The 19442-nt window shown below is 32.2% G+C and overlaps 1 protein-coding gene across 1 annotated transcript in view; it reads left to right on the top strand.

Annotated features, from left to right (window-relative positions):
- Positions 1-19442, top strand: part of Ac76E (adenylate cyclase type 2 Ac76E) — a 400108-nt gene that overhangs the window by 117511 nt on the left and 263155 nt on the right. The window lies entirely within an intron of this gene.

Below are 19442 nucleotides of genomic sequence, written 5' to 3'. Positions count from 1 at the left end.
TTAACCCCACACAGGAGGCCCTGAGGAAAATAATTTCCAAACAATTTAGTCTTGGCACACACCCCTTGTTTCATTCACATTCATACATCATCTAATAAATTTACACACTTTTATTATTCTGACTCTTGACATGGCCCGATACAGTTAGGTATTCGGTTTATTTGATCGTGCCATGTCTTCCTCGTTCGTTCTAGACTTCTTTTACCATTCATATAACACTTTTTCACAGTCCATTCACAATTCTACACGTACAAACCATCTAAGTTTCCCTTTCTTAATCTTACTCACTACGCTTACATCAGCATTGCAATTTCTGCAGCATTTGGTCTAAATTCATTCCATTTCTTGTTCTATGCCTCTACGCAATATATTTAATAATTATAATATAAAATAACAATAATTTAATAATATGTTATTGTACGTAGGTATGTAATATAAATCAAAATAAAATACAACATTTAATTAAGTTATAGGGTCTGCCTGAGGAAGGCATGGCACGATCAAGTGAATAAAATAATTATGGATGGTAAAATAAAGCGATTGTAATGAACAAAGAAAGTGGTGGTATGAATTGGAAGTGAAAAAGTTGGAAACGCCTGTTGGCAAAGCATGCAAAAAATGGCACGGTCAAGTGAATCAATTACTTGTGCGTGGTAAAATGACAAATCACATTAGTCTTGATTATGAAGACTATAGCGCTGTCCGAAAAATTGGCGAAAGGAGGAAACAGGAATGATAACCCAATAATATGCCAAGATAATACATTTCCTGTTCAAATATAAAAAACAAAACTCTCTTACAACACAACTACACCACCAGAAAAATAACCAACGGTCACTGCAAAGTACCTTCACTACATACCACGTCAGCTAGAAGTCAATTTTTCTTTCTAGCTCCTAAAATCTTTAACCTTAACCCCCTAAACCTTAATACCGTGAGTCAATCCCATTCCTTTAAAAAAAAATTACGAAATGGATCCTTACACAAGGAATACATTACAACTACAATACCCATTCATTCTACACTCTATCAATTTAATCACCTTTCAGAAAAAAACATAATATATCCTTATTCCCTAACTTAGCGGTATAGTATGTACATAATTAATTAATGTTATCTATATACTAATAATTTCTCAAATTTTTATCTCTAACTTCTCCACCCTCTTCTTGCAACCCAAACCAGCTATACATCATTTTTATTTTTTATATTATAGTAATGGATAGATTCTATGTCAGCAAACTGTAAAATTCACCCGCCATAACACAGGGTCATCCCAAGCATATAAATTTCACAAAAAAACACATGTAATCTCTAAATCATGTATCAATAAAATAAAATAAATAAATAAAATAATATTTTTGGCCGTGAAAATCTGAAATCATATATTTTACTAAAGGTGTTCATTCTATATGTGAATTTCTAATGTAGGTATACTTCACAAATACCACAATTATAATATCCCATGTTTTTTCACGGGTCCGCGCTAGTTACACGTAATAAACAAACATTTCTATTGCTATTATACGGACTTAATAGATAAATGTTTTGTACAAAAAGAATCCAGAATCATATAAAGAGAAAATAAATACTTCCAGTAAGTAAAAACGGTTGCGGTAGCATAATTTACTGGAAAATACTTTCTCCCGGGTAGAGTAAGATTTCCACTCCGAGTTTTGATTTTTATTTTATTTGGCTTTATGCCCAGCCGAATTTTACATGGATTTTAAAAACAGAATCCTAGTGAAATATCGAATATTATACACAAAGTTTATTTAGATTGCCACATACTTTCCCTTGTCTGTTATCGATGCTTATCACCAAATACAAATTAATTTGTTATCATAATATTTAGAATGAATCATTTCCCGGATTAATAAAACCACTAACAACGTGTCGCTATCTTCTTCTATCTCGAAAAGATAAGAGATTATTAATATGAGTCACTTGCAAGTTGATTTTTTTTCTTTCAAAACGAAAGAATTCAGTATTTTATAAAAGCTATTTCCACAACCACAACATTTTAAATACTTGCACAAATAAATATATATATATATATATATATATATATATATATATATATATATATATATATATATATATATATATATATATATATAAAAACTATATATATAAACTAGCTGATGTGTATCCGGCGTTACTCAAGAACTTATAAATGCTTTGGGGTAAAGTATTGCGGTTGTAAATTTTAGAGTACCTGATAACATGCATGATCTGGGCAACAAGTATGGGGGTACTATTGATTTATTTATTGACTCGCATTTATAGAATTAAGCATAATCTATACCAACACTTTGTCAAATCCTACAAATTAGTTTTAATGATTTGTCTTATATGTAGTGTTGTTGTAACTTCTTTTTTACTTTATGTTACTCTTACGTTTTACTAATATTGCTTCATATTTAGTTTTTTTTATTTATTATTTCCTAATATTTTCTCATCATACTTGTAATCAGAATTTTACAATTCTGTATTTTGTACCTTCTTTACAATGGATTACATCTATTTACTGTCAGTATCTCCTGTATAATATAGATATTCTCATATGTACACTGCATGATGTATCACTTCTATGTATAAATAAATAAATAAACATGTGTTTCAGTTGATCGAGCCACGTCCTCCTCGGGTGTCCTCGACCTCTACAACCATTCACTTCCAAGTCATACATTTTCCTGACACTTCTTTCTTCGTTCATCACTTACGTTTCATTTTAGCACAAATAATTATTTGATTCATGTCTTCCTCGGTCATCACCGACTTTTTATATCAGTCACTTTATGTAGTATCATTAAATCCACAAAGTTACTAATCTCATTCCTGTACAGAGATAATGGGTTAAGTCATTCTCGACCGTCCCCAACTACTTCTACCACATTCTAGCCACTCTCTAAACACTCCAAACAAAGAAAAAAAGATATCATATTATGAACTTTGAAGTGTAGCTACATATAAAAATAGTGATATTATTTGAACTTTGAACTGTAGCTGCATATAAAAATAGTGATATTATTTGAACTTTGAAGTGTAGCTACATATAAAAATAGTGATATTATTTGAACTTTGAACTGTAGCTGCATATAAAAATAGTGATATTATATGAACTTTGAATTATAGCTGCATATAAAAATAGTGATATTATATGAACTTTGAACTGTAGCTGCATATAAAAATAGTGATATTATATGAACTTTGAACTGTAGCTGCATAAAAAAATAGTGATATTATATGAACTTTGAACTGAAGCTGCATATGAAAATAGTGATATTATATGAACTTTAAATTATAGCTGCATATAAAAATAGTGATATTATATGAACTTTGAACTGTAGCTGCATATAAAAATAGTGATATTATATGAACTTTGAACTGTAGCTGCATATGAAAATAGTGATATTATATGAACTTTGAACTGTAGCTGCATATAAAAATAGTGATATTATATGAACTTTGAACTGTAGCTGCATAAAAAATAGTGATATTATATGAACTTTGAACTGTAGCTGCATTTAAAAATAGTGATATTATATGAACTTTGAACTGTAGCTGCACATAAAAATAGTGATATTATTTGAACTTTGAACTGTAGCTGCATATAAAAATAGTGATATTATTTGAACTTTGAACTGTAGCTGCATATAAAAATAGTGATATTATTTGAACTTTGAACTGTAGCTGCATTTAAAAATAGTGATATTATATGAACTTTGAACTGTAGCTGCATATAAAAATAGTGATATTATTTGAACTATGAACTGTAGCTGCATATAAAAATAGTGATATTATTTGAACTATGATATAAAAATAGTGATATTATATGAACTTTGAACTGTAGCTGCATATAAAAATAGTGATATTATTTGAACTTTGAACTGTAGCTGCATATAAAAATAGTGATATTATTTGAACTTTGAACTGTAGCTGCATATAAAAAAATTGTGATATTATTTGAACTTTGAACTGTAGCTGCATTTTAAAATAGTGATATTATTTGAACTTTGAAAAACTCCTTTGGACTCATTTGTTTTCGTACTGTCTAAAAGCGTAAATAACTTCAAAGTATAATGTTTTAAATATCACAGGGTTCAAGTTCTTAGAAGAAAATTAATGAACGACTTAAAATCTATTTTCTTTGAATATATAAAGGAAAGTCTGTTTGTCTGTTTGTGGCAAGCGGGCGGGCGGGGATTTGTATACAAATCTACAGTTTTATTCCGACGCTGATGAAATTTTATACATTTGACCTTCAAAATAAGAGAAAGGTCACTGTCTACATAACAGTTCGAAAAACTCTTCGTGGAGCCCGATCAACGCCGGGGAATTTATCTAGTCTAAGTCTAAAAATAAGCTAAAATAAAAAAAAAAGCTAATTCCATTCTCAGATTTAAAAATTTTAAGTCATCCTAGTGTTGCTGTATTTTAAGGGCATTACTAATAGTGTTTTAAATTAAGCAACTGATAAATAATCATTTGCAGTGTATGAATGGCTGTTTATCAGTTATAAAAATATTTATTAGGGAGGGGGTAGAAGTTTTCTAAAAATCAATATGGAACAAAATCAGGTAATTTTGATACGGTGACGTAATTAAAACTTATATACCATAATAGTAATAATTTTTAATGTGTTAATTAATTTTTTTTATCATTTCCATATTTCCAATATGTTAAAAAATTATTTATCTACGAAATTTTTTTATGCCAATAAATAATTCATGCAAGAGTTTCTTTTGTCTTTCCGCTTAGTGCCTATAATAATAATAATTTTTGTGGAATGTTTTTCTTAGGAAGTTGCGATGACTACAAATAGGATCCATCTTAAAACTTGTGTGTTCGGTTTCTGTAAGCTTGAACATATTAAACATAAGAACTTCCAGGTTTTCATATACTATTCCACGATACACCCGCCAGTAATTTCGTGCACAAAGCAGGGTGACAGCAAAATAAAAGACTAACCTGAAGTTGCTTCTCTTTGTGCAAGTATTGGCACAATCACTGACCACTGACCACTGAAGTATTATAATAAAAGTCACTGGTGAAACACTGCCCACTGTTAGTTAGTATACGAGTGACAATATATAGTAACGGGACATTCAAAGGTTTGACAAATAATAATCTATCACAGAAATGGATAGTTCCACTTCAGCGAAGATTATCTTATCAGCTGTGGTAAATGTTTCAGCCTGTTATCAAAAAACGTCTACCTATCATAAACGTAATCGTTGTACAGTAACTGCAAAGGAGTGTAACTATATTTAAGTAAAATATTAAAGATACTACTGTTGTAAAAAGCCCATGTTATGCCTGGTTTAGAGTACAGTTTTGAAGTTGTGAATTCTAGTACACTGAGTGGAAATTTTATAAAATTCCCTGTTATTAAAAATGAAAACCCAGTTTAACACGCGAAATGTCATAAAAAAAAATTGTATGGTGGAATTTTTTTATTTTTTATCAAAATAATATTTTTTGACCGTGTGATGAAAACTGGGTTTTCATTTTTAACAACAGGGTGGATAAGCAGTATGACGATTGGATCTCGATTGTTTGTTTTCGTTCCGTTCGTTTTGTTTACTGTACGTTTCATTCGGGATTTTATGTAGTTTTTAAACCTTTTGTGGCCAACAGTGTCCCGGAGATAAATTTGAATTATGACATTTTGCGTGTTAATTACTGCAACTAGGCAACTAACAATGTATTATTTATTGATTTCTTTTTATTTTTATTGTTGCATTAGAAGTATTTTTTAATAAAATATTATTTTATAATGTAAGTCTCACTTGGTGGTTAACCTTGCTGAGGCCACCACTTTAAAATTTTATTTTATATTGGTATTGTAAGTAAATAAAATGAACTCCATTGAAATTGTGTTAAATTAAACGAAATTGAATGAAATGTTTTGGAATAAAATAAATATAGTAATGAAATTAAAATAATTAAGATAGTTATACAAACTAAGCAATGTGTATGTAATTATTAGTCCGGTTGTGTTTGATATGTGTTCTATATAGTAAAATTTTTTATTCTTCTAAGAATTTTTTTTTTATAATCCATTTCATAAATTTGTTTTTCTCATTTTTTGTGTCGAGTGTCAGATTGTTAAATGATTTTATTGTCTGCTATTTGTGGTGTCTTTGTACAAAGTTTGTGCTTATCGACGGAGTTTTTATGTTTTGTATGTACGCTCAATATTGTTTTTCTAGTCAGCACATGGAATTGTTCCCATTACCTGCAGCATATCAATTGTATGCACTCGTTGCTAAAAATTGACAATAAATTTCCTTCATTATTTAACCATTTCAAATCTTTTCTGCACTGCCAAATTTAGCCAGCAATGATATTCACTCTCGAATGTAAAATATGGGTCACCCATTTCAAATTGCCAACAATCTGTAGCAGCTTTCGAAAATTAACGGTCTACGCCTCTGACTTTCAACTCGGGTCGATTTCCGCCGCAGAGCTAAAATATATGTCAAATAATATATGAGGCCATTAAAATGTATAAACAACTTACTGTGTAGGGGCCATATATTTAAGTACGACTGGTTATTTGGCCTCCGTCGCCTGGCAAAATGCTCGCAGTCCTCAAACACACCCTTCTTGCTTCAAAGTTCTTCCGTGTGGTCAGTCCATTACTTCTTCGGTTTATCTCTATTTTCTTCAGGGTTTCCTGTGTGGAGTTAATAAATAAAAAAAAATCTCTGGATCTCTTAGAATGGGACACCAACTTAGTCAAGATTTTCGTTGTTCAGTCACCTGGCATTTTTTCACATAGTAGCCTTATGCAACATCTTTGGAACCCACACAAACTTATTATGTATTCATGTTCTAGAATTTTTTAATTTGTGGTTAATTTTATTTCTAAATGATTAGTTTTTTGGCATTTGATAAACATATAAAGTATAACCAATCAACCATTTATAATGTTATATGAAGCTGTAAACTTAATTTGATATAAACAATCTCGTCGTGATTGTTTTACAGTGTATCTCGATATAGTTTGTATCCACTAAGATTGATCGATGTGAATTTACATGTAAAACAGACAACCCTTGTCCAGGGTGTAAATTAGATTTGGTCTAACCTCAGCAACCCATTGGTGTAAATTCACTCTCTTGCGACAAAACCTCGTTAGAATAAATTACATTCTAAACCATATAGAGTGACTGATTTCGTAGGTCATTTAAACACACATTAACTAATATTTATAATTACTAATATCCCTTAAGGCACAACAGATGTGCTTATTTACTGAATAAAGGTTCTATTCGCAAAAATATTACAATTAACACCAGAATTTCAGTTGATTTTTAAGCTTGACATACGATCTGTAGGAGAAGGTTTCCTGACAAGCTTTAACTTTGAAGCAAGCTCTAAAAGTAACTGAAATACCCACTGTTTATATTTTATGTTTCTTATAAAGAATTGATTTAAAATTTTTTATTTTTGACCTCAAAAAGGAATTTTTCATCAAATTCCTTAGAATTTAGTTTAACCGGCAATTAAATCTTTACAGGGATGGAAGTCATTAGAATTTAATCAGAATTGGATATTATGCGTTAATTCCAATGTTGTACAATGTAAATAAAAGTCCTTCGAAGTATCAACATTATTGAACAATTGCATAATAGCTCCAAGCTCCCCACATTATCAAGGCAAAAGGTGCAGTGAGCAATTTCTGTACTGACTTTTCCTCAAAGAACCGGATAAAGGACATCTAAAGTTTACGTGCGTGTCCAAAAATATTCACTTTAAAAAACTTGCTCTCAAAGTAGTATTAAAATATCGACCAAGGAGTTTGTACAAATCAGTAATTGTTTCATACATTGTATAAAAGTAAATTGCCGATGGTTTTTCCTGACTAGTGATGGGCAAATTAAAAATTGACAGTCAAATACTCAATTTGGAAACGCTAAAAAAAAAAGATTTCGAAATTGCTCGGTCGAATGCGCATGAAAATTTCAATGTTTATAAGTTTGTCTGACATTTTTAATTAACATCTATATTAATTTAAGTTAAACTTAAACTACTTTATTGTTAATCGGCTTTGTCGTGGTTCATGTCGAGTGTTTCGAAGTACTTAAAATGGTGGGTGTTTTAATAAAATTTCAGCGGGTAATTTTAAGAAATGAATTTTGAATCGATTCTTTACACATTGATAATATCTCATAAGTAGAAATATATTTTCACTTATCAAAAAATAAAAACCTTACACCAAGACAACTTACAATACCAATAAAAGAAAATGATAACCTATTTAACATTACCATTTTATAATATTTAAATTGAATATTATCACATCAAAATTTCCCCCCGAACTTCATTAAATGAAACCATTAAAGCAACAATTTCGCAGCTCCAATCTAAAGTATACATTTTCTGTGAATCTATCAAAGAATATCTGAAATTGTTTCGAACAAGAATGTATAAAAAAATCTTCGTTAAGTAGCTACCAACTCGTTGTTTTCAGTACAACCATTAAACTTTCTTTGAACGTTAGCACAATAGGAAAGTACTTTTATCCGACGAAGCATTTATTACAACTGTAACTTGGTCCCTTTTGTGTTTAACGAGTATTCTTCGATATTGTCGATTCGAAAATATTCGCGAAATTACTTTCAGTGAAACATTTGAATAGATTGCATGGTTTGGGAGACCGGAGATTAAGTCAAACGGTACTTGAAAATGTAATAAAAAATATGGTACTAAGCGAGAATATTATTGTGGGGTCATGTGTTTTAAGATAGAAAATTATAGCCTTAGAATCCTTAGATGATAAGGCATACAAAAGTAGTACTAAAAAAAATTGGCCTTTAAGAAATGTTTTGGTGGTCACGATTTTAAATTACTTACCTTAAACATAACTGATTTCCTGTCCATTATCCACTAATTTGTTAAACCCTATTTGTAGCTCGCATTTCATAAAACGATGGAAGTTTATGTCTGAAACGATGATTAATATCAGTACATTTATTTACTTGGTTTTTACAAATTACAAAAAAGTACGGATTATAGCTATTGTAAGTAAAAGTACGTAAATTGAAATATACAAATGACAGCCAAAGAGTGTTGAAGAGTTTACCTAATATTTTAATGAATAAAATATGATTGTAAGTATAAATATTACGCAAGTGGCGGTGAAATAACGGTTGATATGGTGCCGTCAAGGGACGATAAAATTATATCTGATTGCTTCAAATAAAGTTGATAAACTAATAATCACCGTCATTTTGTACGAGAACGTAATGGGTTTAATATTTTGTGGATTGTTTTATATCCACCAGTAAAGTGAAGATTCATAATTGTGTGAATAATAAACAATGTCGTTTTTCAAACAAAAAAGGGCCAAGTTTTGATCCTTTGGGAATAATAATGTTAATTTGATCATTTGAATAGTGCTATTTTCCACATAAAGGGCGCTGTATCTGGTGACACAAAATAGGTGTCATGTGAACCTTTACTATTATTGTAAAGGAAATGTATGATCCTATTAAAACATGGTTACGCGTCCAACAGAATGAATTATTGAAATTATCTTCACTGAAATTTCTTCTTTTAGCCAGGAGGGTCGGGGAGATTGCTTGGTCGACATAAATTCTCCCCGTCCATTAGCGTTCCTTTGTGATCATTCGGTTGAATCGTTGAACCCGTTTGAACTCTCATTTAATTTTCAGTCATCTCTTTGTATCATCTACTTCAGTAAAGCTGCTAGGTGAATTATTTGATCTTTCATTAATTTGCATTCATTTGAGTGGAGATATTAAAAGCTTGGTAATTTTTCGTTTGATGAAAAGTGGTTTATAAGATCACGTCAATATTTGTTTCGGTGCTTGTTATGGAGGAGTGATTCTGCAGTTTAATAGTCTCTTACTGGGTGTATATTATGTAAGCTAGGATAGTTAGGCTCAGTGGTGGATTTATTTAAAGGGGTAATTAAATGTACCGATCTGAAAAATAAATAAATTAAAAATTACAGGAAATAAGTAGTATTTTTATTTTGTATTGTATATATATTTCACTTTATCACTTATCAAAAAGTCCTCAATGAAATAAGGAAACAAGAAAGAAAACGTATATTTGTGTCACACTTTAAAAGTTGTGTTGCTTTTAGTACCTAATTATTTTATTATTTAGTTAGTCACTTTGCTGCGATACCGTGAAAGTGGCTAAAGGTATTAAACATATTTGATGTTTAGAATTTTTGTAGCTTTTATGTTTTTATTTAATCCGAATTTATTTGAAACTAACTGGCGTTGCCAGGTCTTTGCACTTGCTTTTTTTAAATTAGGTATAAACAGTGATCTTTCTCTTGTTTTGAAGGTCAAGTTTGCCACGTTTTATCGATATCAGAATACAAACATAGATTTAGATAGAAATCCAGTCCACGCCGCCCGCCTCAATAGTCACTCTTCTTTATAAATATATACATTTTAGAAAAAAAGAAAAGTTTCGGGTTATTGTTTTCGATAGGCCACTTAGCATTATTTATGAAACTTGCAGGTACGGGCGAATTTGTGTCTCCTAAGATGGAGAGTTTTTTTTAAAAACTCAATTACAGGAAGTAAATATCAGAGAAAATATATTTGTGTGAGCTATAGCGCTAATGTTTAAAAAAACGCACAATTGATATTGTTGTAGCCGAAAACATTTTTTTTTCTGAAAATTCCGTTTTTTTGTATGAAGATTTTCAGGAAATCGGTGCGACGCACTGTCAAACTGAAATTTCCTGAAAATCTTCAAACGAAAAACCAAATTTTCGAAAAATAAATCATTTTGGACTAAACAGCATTAATAACGAGGAATTTATCAATCTTAGCACACTATCACATGAAATGTCACGAACCGCCACAGATACAACTTTTTTTGTTTCCATCTTCAAAAACGTTTGAAACGATATTTGTTCAAGAATACGTAATATTTATATTACGAAGAAAAAGTTATTGTTTGTTTTGACAATTGATGTGAATATTTGGATATTGAAAAAATTATATTGTGTTTTACAAGTGTTTCATTTTGCAGTGTTTATAAAAAAAAACTAGTTTGAAGTCTAAACGTATTAAACTTAGACAATCTAATGACAGCCATGGAGATTTAACTCCTACCTTTGTTTTCAAATTCTCTAATTCTCAGAAGTTTTATTCAATAATAATACTACACACATTGGTTCAATAAACCTGCATAGCTTCTGAGAGGTGTCTAATGAATAACAATTTTCATAATATTTTAAATTATTTTTTATACTAAACCGCACAAGAGTCCCATCTGCTCCCAACCGTCTGCAGCCAGTGAGACTATGGCATCCCTAATTAGGGTATGTTGTGATGCTGAAAATAGTAGGAAGGAAAAGGAGATGCGGAAGAAGAAGTTGGGGAAGAACCTGGATATTCAAATCTGGTCATCAAACACGGCCAAAGCTATTTCAAGTAACGTTTCAATTCTGAACAGTGGTCTTACGTCTTACACCAGGGTGATACTGAGAGTATCCACTTCGGAACGTGCCGTAAATATACTATATATAATTTTAAAATAATAATTTTTAATTTGTGAAATACCCCAAATTAATCAAATTAAATTGATTTAGGCATGCCGGCGTTTGAACCTGCCACCTGCGACTTGCGAGTCGATAGCCTTATCCCTCGACTACGGAGATTGTCTTAAACGCCATTATACGTTAATCCTGACGAAGAAACCATTGGTTTTGAAATATGTCGATAATGGTGCATGCAAAGCTATTTATTTTATTTAAATTCAAATTATGCCACAAAGTAAACTTGCAAATATTGAGGAAGAAAACATAAAATTACCCCCATCAAAAGTTCAAATGAGAAACACTGTAGTTTTAAGTTTGGAAAGAAAATTTCTTTTGACACACAACATAATAATTGACTATATTTTTATAATTAAAAGTAAATATAAGATTGTAATGACTATAGGGTATTTAATTCAGTTTCCTTTGAATTACTCAAATAATGTTTTTAATGCAATATTCTGATTTCCTCAAAATTATTCTGAATTTACTATATATATTGTATATATAATGTAAGTATGTGGTAGTTATTTTTTGTTGTGATAAAATAACAAGATTTTTGGGAGTCTTGGGGATTTCTGGTACTTCTAGTTCAAGTGACTTACGAGTACCCTGGAGATTGCGTTAATCTTGTGTTTTATTTACACTTGAGCCGCAGTTAAGTTTTACCTCTCTGTTTACCGGAGGGACCAGCATGTTTAAATATTTTAACGTTTTACGAAACAAAACTATACATAATGCACGGTAACAAGAAAAATATAGAGGTGTACCGGACAACAGAGGCTTATAAACTAAAATGTTATAGAATTAAAATAATTATTTTTAATTTGATGATTATTATCACCGTACACGTGCTATATTTCCTTTTTATTCAATTTAAGGTTTAATTACTAGCACAACAAACCATGCCACCGTAGTAATTCATTTGGAAAGTGTGTTTGTTTTATCCGAGATCCCATGCATTACTTTTATATATAAGAATAATTGACGTCTCATTAACACGAGTAGTACACTTTTGGTTTAGTAAGTAGGGAAGCGACTGGTACAACGGCCAACCAGTCAGTTGTCTGTTTTACATTTAAAAATCCTAACCCTCCAGAGGAAACCGGCATTTGCTGGCGTGAGTGTCCAGTACAAGAGGTACATACTACATAAATAGATTTCATTTTCATTTCAGATAAGTGGATACTCTCAGTGAAACTTTGCTTGAAATTAAAACTAATTGATACGTGGGAACTATATGCAGTAATTTATATCCATCACAGTGGTCAGCTTTGCTGCGGTAGACACAAGAAACCCTCCTCAGGGATGGGCATAAGGTGCTTATTCACAAGTAGAACTGATGAAGTGTATCAATGAAAGGCAAGTTCTTCAAATATGACAAATAACCTCTATTTACATTATAAGTGGTTTACTTACAGAAAAGGTATTTTTAAAAAACTTACCCCCATCATAGACCGTTTACAGAAACCCTAACTAACTAGCTAATTCTGCGGATGGATGGAGACGCCTTCCTCCAAGGGTCCACGACTGCTTCAGCGCGGGCGACCAGCCCGCCAGCTCCGTCTCTCGTTCGTTCCCCAGCCCAGGGACTACCAGATCCTCTCCAATTGCCTCCGGTGACCATCCATCCATGTATTTGCGTTGCCTGCAAGGCGTGCGTGGTAAAGTGGGTAATAGGCGATCCCGTCCCCAACCAAATACGTAACCCATCCGATAAAATTGACAATACTGCCTGTTCCCCACAGTTAATACGCACGAAGCGAGTGAAAATTGCCGCTCTTTTTCGTAGATTGCTCTCAAACGGAAACTCACAACCCGGTGTCCATTGACACGCGTTTCACTTTTCCGGGTTCAATTTTAAGTCGAACAATACGCGCATTCTCCCGCGATTCGCACATGAACGCAATAATCAGCGTTTCCCAGGATCGGATGCCTGGATTAAATCAATAGAGCATCTGCTCCGCTCGACTTTTAAAATTCACGAGGATTACAAACTTGGCACTTTGACATTCCGACAGAGTCCGAGCCCAACTGGGCCCTGTAGGTAAGTGACAAACCCCGCGAGAATAATTAATTTCCTCCTATTTTGCGCCGATATGTGGCTGTCAAAAAAACCATCGACAATAATCAAAGTAGTAATCAGTACCTGATTACAATTGTTATGTACAAATTAAATATTTTCATAACATAATTTGGGAGGCGGGTTTGGGTACCGGCACTCCGGGAACTATTTATTGGATAACCAAAACCTTTGCCATAGGTCACCCCAAAAGGTTCACTACGTTTGGTAATTTAGCAGGGGTGCCCGGGTACATCGAGTGAGGTGTGTTCACCAGCTTCGTGACGTGCCGGATCGGAAGAGGTTGGTTTGGGGAGACCCTTCGAACTCTCCAACTGGTCCCTTGTCAGCTTGACCCATCACCTTGCGCCACAGCGGGAGGGATAAATAATTTGTTTATCACTCCTGGACACACCGATCCCTAGATTCTTACCCACCCTTCATACGACCATAAAAATAAAAATTCATTTCATAAAAATGATTCAGGCCCTGAGAAAAATTATTTTCCCAAGGAGTGGATTTAGTGTTAAAATGTCGTGTTTGGTGACCAGATCTAAATAACCAGATAATATCCCATTTTAAATTTTCTACATCTCTTTTCCCTCCACACTACCTCCAGCTTTACAATAAAACTTGATTTCTGATGATTTCATCGCACTGGCTCCGTTCGGATCGGAATTGTGAGTGTTGTTCGGTGTTCACAAACGAAATAAATTAGTTATATCACTTTGTTGATAAAATGAACATGAGCGATTCCTTTTTTTATTAACACATGTTCTCAACTTGTATGATTTCCTTGTCGGATTGGAAACCAATCGCTTCATTAAGGACCCTCCAGGCTTTATGATACGCGTGACTCAACGGCCTCAGTCAATAGATGGCGAAAACTCTCTGTTCTCGCTGACTTGAGGAGAATATCATTGAATTACCTACTCCAAAAGATACTGCATAGGTTTACACTGAACAAGCATATTTCTTTAAATTTAAAATACTATGGACATACAGTGATTATTTAAAAAAATATATTTCAGGAATGGTTGTAAAAATTCCGCCGAATTTTTTTTTACTGCTATTTAACAAAAAATAAAATGCTTAAACCGATACTCGGTGCATTCATTTAGTTGACAATTTGCCAATGTTATATTTTATTGCGGACATTTTTTTCTCTTTATTTAATGCTTCAGCCGAAGTAAAAATTGAGCGTGAAACATATTTTAAATGTATATTTTTAAATGAAGGTCAGCCGTTTAAAATAACACGATTTCTAAAACATTCGAAGTATGTAGTCAAAAGTATACGTAATTATATTTAATGTTGATTTATAATCATAATTTTTTAATCAGAAAATACGTTTATGAAGTATACACTTCTTTTTCACGTTATTTTCATCCCTAAACCTGGTAAAGACCCCTTCCTGGCCCAAAACCACAGATCAATCAGACTTATTCCGTTCTCAAAAAATCAGTTGACAAATTAAAACTCATCCCAGACTTTCAACACGGCTTTCGATCGGTCGACTCTTGCGGGTGCTTTCAATAATCGCCAAAGCACCGTAATCCTCCCCCTAGACGTCTGCAAAGCATTCGATAAAGTCTGATTTAGAGGTCTCATTTATGATACGTACCTCCTCGGTATCCCCATCTTAATGATTCAACTCATGGCTAATTTCATTAAAGTATCGTAAATTTAGAATTAAACTAGATGGAATATTCTCCACAGTGACATCAAAAAGAGCCGGTGTTTCACAAGGCTCCATTCTCTCACCAGCGCTCTTTAAAGACAGACTTGTTTGGCGGTCAGTCCTCTCTGCCCATTCCTTAAAAAAGGGCCTGATGGTTAGTTCGTTTGTTACATAATAATATCACCGGAGACCAAAATAACATTTACATTTTTACTCCAAATAATTTCAGGAATCACTGGTTTAAGTAAGTCATGTTCATCCCTTGACACCGTCTATACAAAGAATTTTACGTTTGTAAAATATGTGGAAACAACCTCACATATTTATACAACCGCATATTTTAATGCATTGTTATCAGTATATTTGACCTTTTTGTCTTAATACAATCATAATAAATATTGACTCATTATCAAATGCTTTGAATTTCTTGTTTTACACAAAATAACTGTATAAAACATAATTAATTTGATAACAAACATGTATTTGAAACGCTTTCAGACCGTGTGCATATTTGAATATATAGAGATTGCTGAAAATTTGTACCTGGCTTTGCGCTCTATTTTTTGTTGGATATTAGCTACCATTATAGCTAGTATCCATTTTTGATATTTTTAAATGAGATTTTTGTGTTTCTCTAGATTTTATTAAGTTCTGAAAGCATTTTTTCAATGTTTAATTTTGATAAGTTTTTATTTTTATTTGCAGTGTACGATTTATCATTTTATGTGAAACTCACCCACTGAGATCTAACCTTTGAAATGATAGTAGCAATAACTAATTTTTCAAATAACACTTTTTATCTTTAATCTCCTATTCAAAAAAATGTTATCATGCATCAAATATGTTCTACTACTGCCAGTTTTAAATCGGGTCTGAAAGGGTAAGAAAAATTTACGTGTAACGCATTCATTGGATAATGTTAATTCCCATGATAAAGGGAGTGGCAATGAGCCAGGCAAATTACAAATTTAACACGTTTAACCCCAATATTTGAGGTTAGTACTATAGTGATAATCCCCTAATACCTGAAATTTTCGTGATACTTTCACGTAGTTAATATTCATTAAAATTTATTTAAACGCACGAGCACTTTATTTATGAAATGATTACGGAAATTAATTAAACTACTAACGTATCTTAATCACATAATGTTACAACTGATAATAATGTAAATTATTGTTCATTTAGGGATCGGAAAATCTTCGTTATGTTTTTGTTAGCTTCTTTTTGTTTTAAATAAGGTATTATTATGAAGAATACGTGTATTACAGATTTATATAATGCTATTCCAAAACAGTAATATACATTACATAATTTACATGCCTGAAACGGCTATTGAAACCTTCAAGGCCAATGCTGAAAATATCAAGAGACCTAGAGATTTCATTTAGCAACACCATACCTCTTGTCATTCTGTACTGGCCCAGAATGTCCGTTCTGCAATATGGAATATAGACTAAGTCGAGATGTCGACCCTGGCGGTAGTTGTCCGTGAAGTACACTTTTTCGCATTCTAAGAGGTATATGCTGTCAATAAAATAGTTTAATATTTTAAACGTTCTTACGTAAGCGCCCCATTCCTACTAGATTGGAGATTTTCGTGGCGCGTTTCAGAGATCAAATCCTTGTGAAGAATTGTGGGAAATATATTGAGTATCAGAGAATAAATTTAAATCCATATCTCGAAAGATTTACGTAAGTAGGAACTTAACTGAAAAATATTACAACATAAAATATACGCATTCACGTAGAATATAATGGACAAACGCTGATTCTGAATATATGTATAGGTATGTTTTATTGAATATGCGTATTATTCTATATATAAGAATTAATACATCATCATTTGAATAAAGCAATAGAAATTATTAAAATCAAAAGAGACTTATTAAGGACGGGTTGTTTCGGAGAATTTGAACAATTCATCAAATTTCAACGTTCATTTTCGGGGTCTGTGAAAGTCCTATGCAAGTTCTGTTAATATATCACTATAGGTTATTGGCTAGACAGAACTGAAATAAAAACAGAACTTGAAAAAATCTTTCGCGGAACTGGGAAATGAACGTTGAAATTTGATGAATTGTTCAAATTCTCCGAAACAACCCGTCCTAACTCTTTTGTTCGGCAAGGTCCGACAAAACTTAGACGGCTGCCTCACCGAATGTGGCTTTCGAGCGATGTTACGATATGACTTGCACGTTGAGTCATAAATAATTTCAAAAGTATTCATGCTTGAAAAAAACTTCATGAAAATTAATTATTTTGGAATTTGGTGATTTCATACCGACCCATGTGGGAATGGCCTTTTCCTCCACGTTAATCGAAGTGTTGAAACTTTCCAAAATTATTTTCACCATAAACGCAACATTTTTTACAAAAAAATATTTGGCAGTTGTAGAATTTTCATTTAAAATGTCTGGAATTCCTAAATATTATTAATAAACCCACATTATTTATAAGGAACTTCTTTTAAGGACAAAACTTTCAGATTTAATAGGATTTAAAAAATATTTTTAAAGGCTTAAACATTTTAATCTTTTACGTTTTTCGTGATAACTTTTAATAGTAAGTGCCTTTGTTTATTAGAAAAGTTTGTAAGCAGTTTAGTTTCTTTCAAAATTTTAACTTATGTTTGTAGAAGCAACATTTTAGGCATTTATCAGATTAACTTTGAAGTGGTTTTTGCATATAAATAACGTCAATATTTCATTTTGAAGTTTATAGTGTATTCTCATTGGATATGGATTTTGTTTGCTTGGTTATTTTACGACATTTGATGTTGCTGAAAATAAAAAGCCCCATATTGTGAATTGTTGTAAACCTCAGCGGAATCAAATGAAGGAAATTTTGCAAGATTTTTTAATAAGGTATATTTGTCACTAGAAAAGGTAGCATTTGAAATAAATGTAGTTATAATTCACGTGGCATCAAAATAATGATGAGCATAATAAATTTTTAATATTATTTTCAAACACCATTAGGTTGATGAAAGTTAAGGAATCACGTTATTTAGGCATAAGTGTAAAAGCATTTAATTATTTCAATTTAAAATTGTTTAGCACCCTTTAAAATCCTCCATTAGGAAAAAAGTCTATATTTAGAAAAGTTAATTACCTCTTCCATCGACTTCCGTAGCAAAAACTCCTGCCCAAAGGTCGCATAGCTACGAATAAATAAATATAAGTACCCTCTATATAAAGCAATATATTACATTGGGAAGTCTTGGAAGGGAGGATTGGGTGTGGCTGAAATATAAAACTACCCAAAAACCGCATTGCAAATAGTCTTGTTTTATGTTTACGTTTAGGTTTTTAAATTTTCTATTATTTTTTTCTACAGCTTATGGTATAGTTAAAACCTAAATAAAATGTTATCGTCAGGGCCCTCTGTGTGGAGTCAATGTAAAAAAAGAAACTTGGAACTGGCAGAATAAGGATGAAAGTAGAAGGATTGCTTTAGAAATGAGATCCTTGAGGCATAATGGATAAGTTTAAGAAAGGGATGCTTGTATAGGGCATGATGTACCAAGAAAGGAGAGTAATGAGAATATTTAATGCGAGTGAATGGTAGAAAAAGTCGGGAACGCTCGAGGAAGACATGGCACGATCAAGTGAATCAAATGCTCGAATAATTTTAAGAGTCATAATAATAGAAGAATATGTATGAGGCGAAGCATGTATGTGAATGAAGCAAGAAGTTCGTCTCACGACATAGTTTTGTGATGGTTATCGCGGGGAAACTCAGGATGGTAAGAGTGAGTTTAGATTGATCATGGAATGCGTGATGGCTTTAATTTATATTATTAATGTGTGTTTTGAAATCTGTAATTACCATCTAACTTATGCCGCTCTTTTTTCCGGTAACATATTAAATTGACAGTTTTTTTTTTATTAAACTAAAAGTATACAAGCCAAACCCTTTTAGAATGAGAAAATATGGTTCATTATGAGTAACTTATGTTTGGTTATGTTTAAACCTTCTTGTGATATAACCACTATATAAAATGGTGTATTTGGAAATAAGTGATACATTTGGTGCTGTCCCGCGCAGTGTGCGGGAATGCAACCATTCTGACTGCTTGCCGCGTGGTGCGCGGTATTCGTCCGGAAAGGGTTAAAACGTACAACCCGCTTTCTATAATCAATAAAAATAATTGA

This window comes from Hesperophylax consimilis, chromosome 7 (assembly GCF_061612785.1).
Source record: "Hesperophylax consimilis isolate HC1 chromosome 7, BYU_Hcon_1.0, whole genome shotgun sequence".
NCBI classification, from domain to species: Eukaryota; Metazoa; Arthropoda; class Insecta; order Trichoptera; family Limnephilidae; genus Hesperophylax; species Hesperophylax consimilis.
This window is presented reverse-complemented; position numbering and strand designations above follow the sequence as displayed.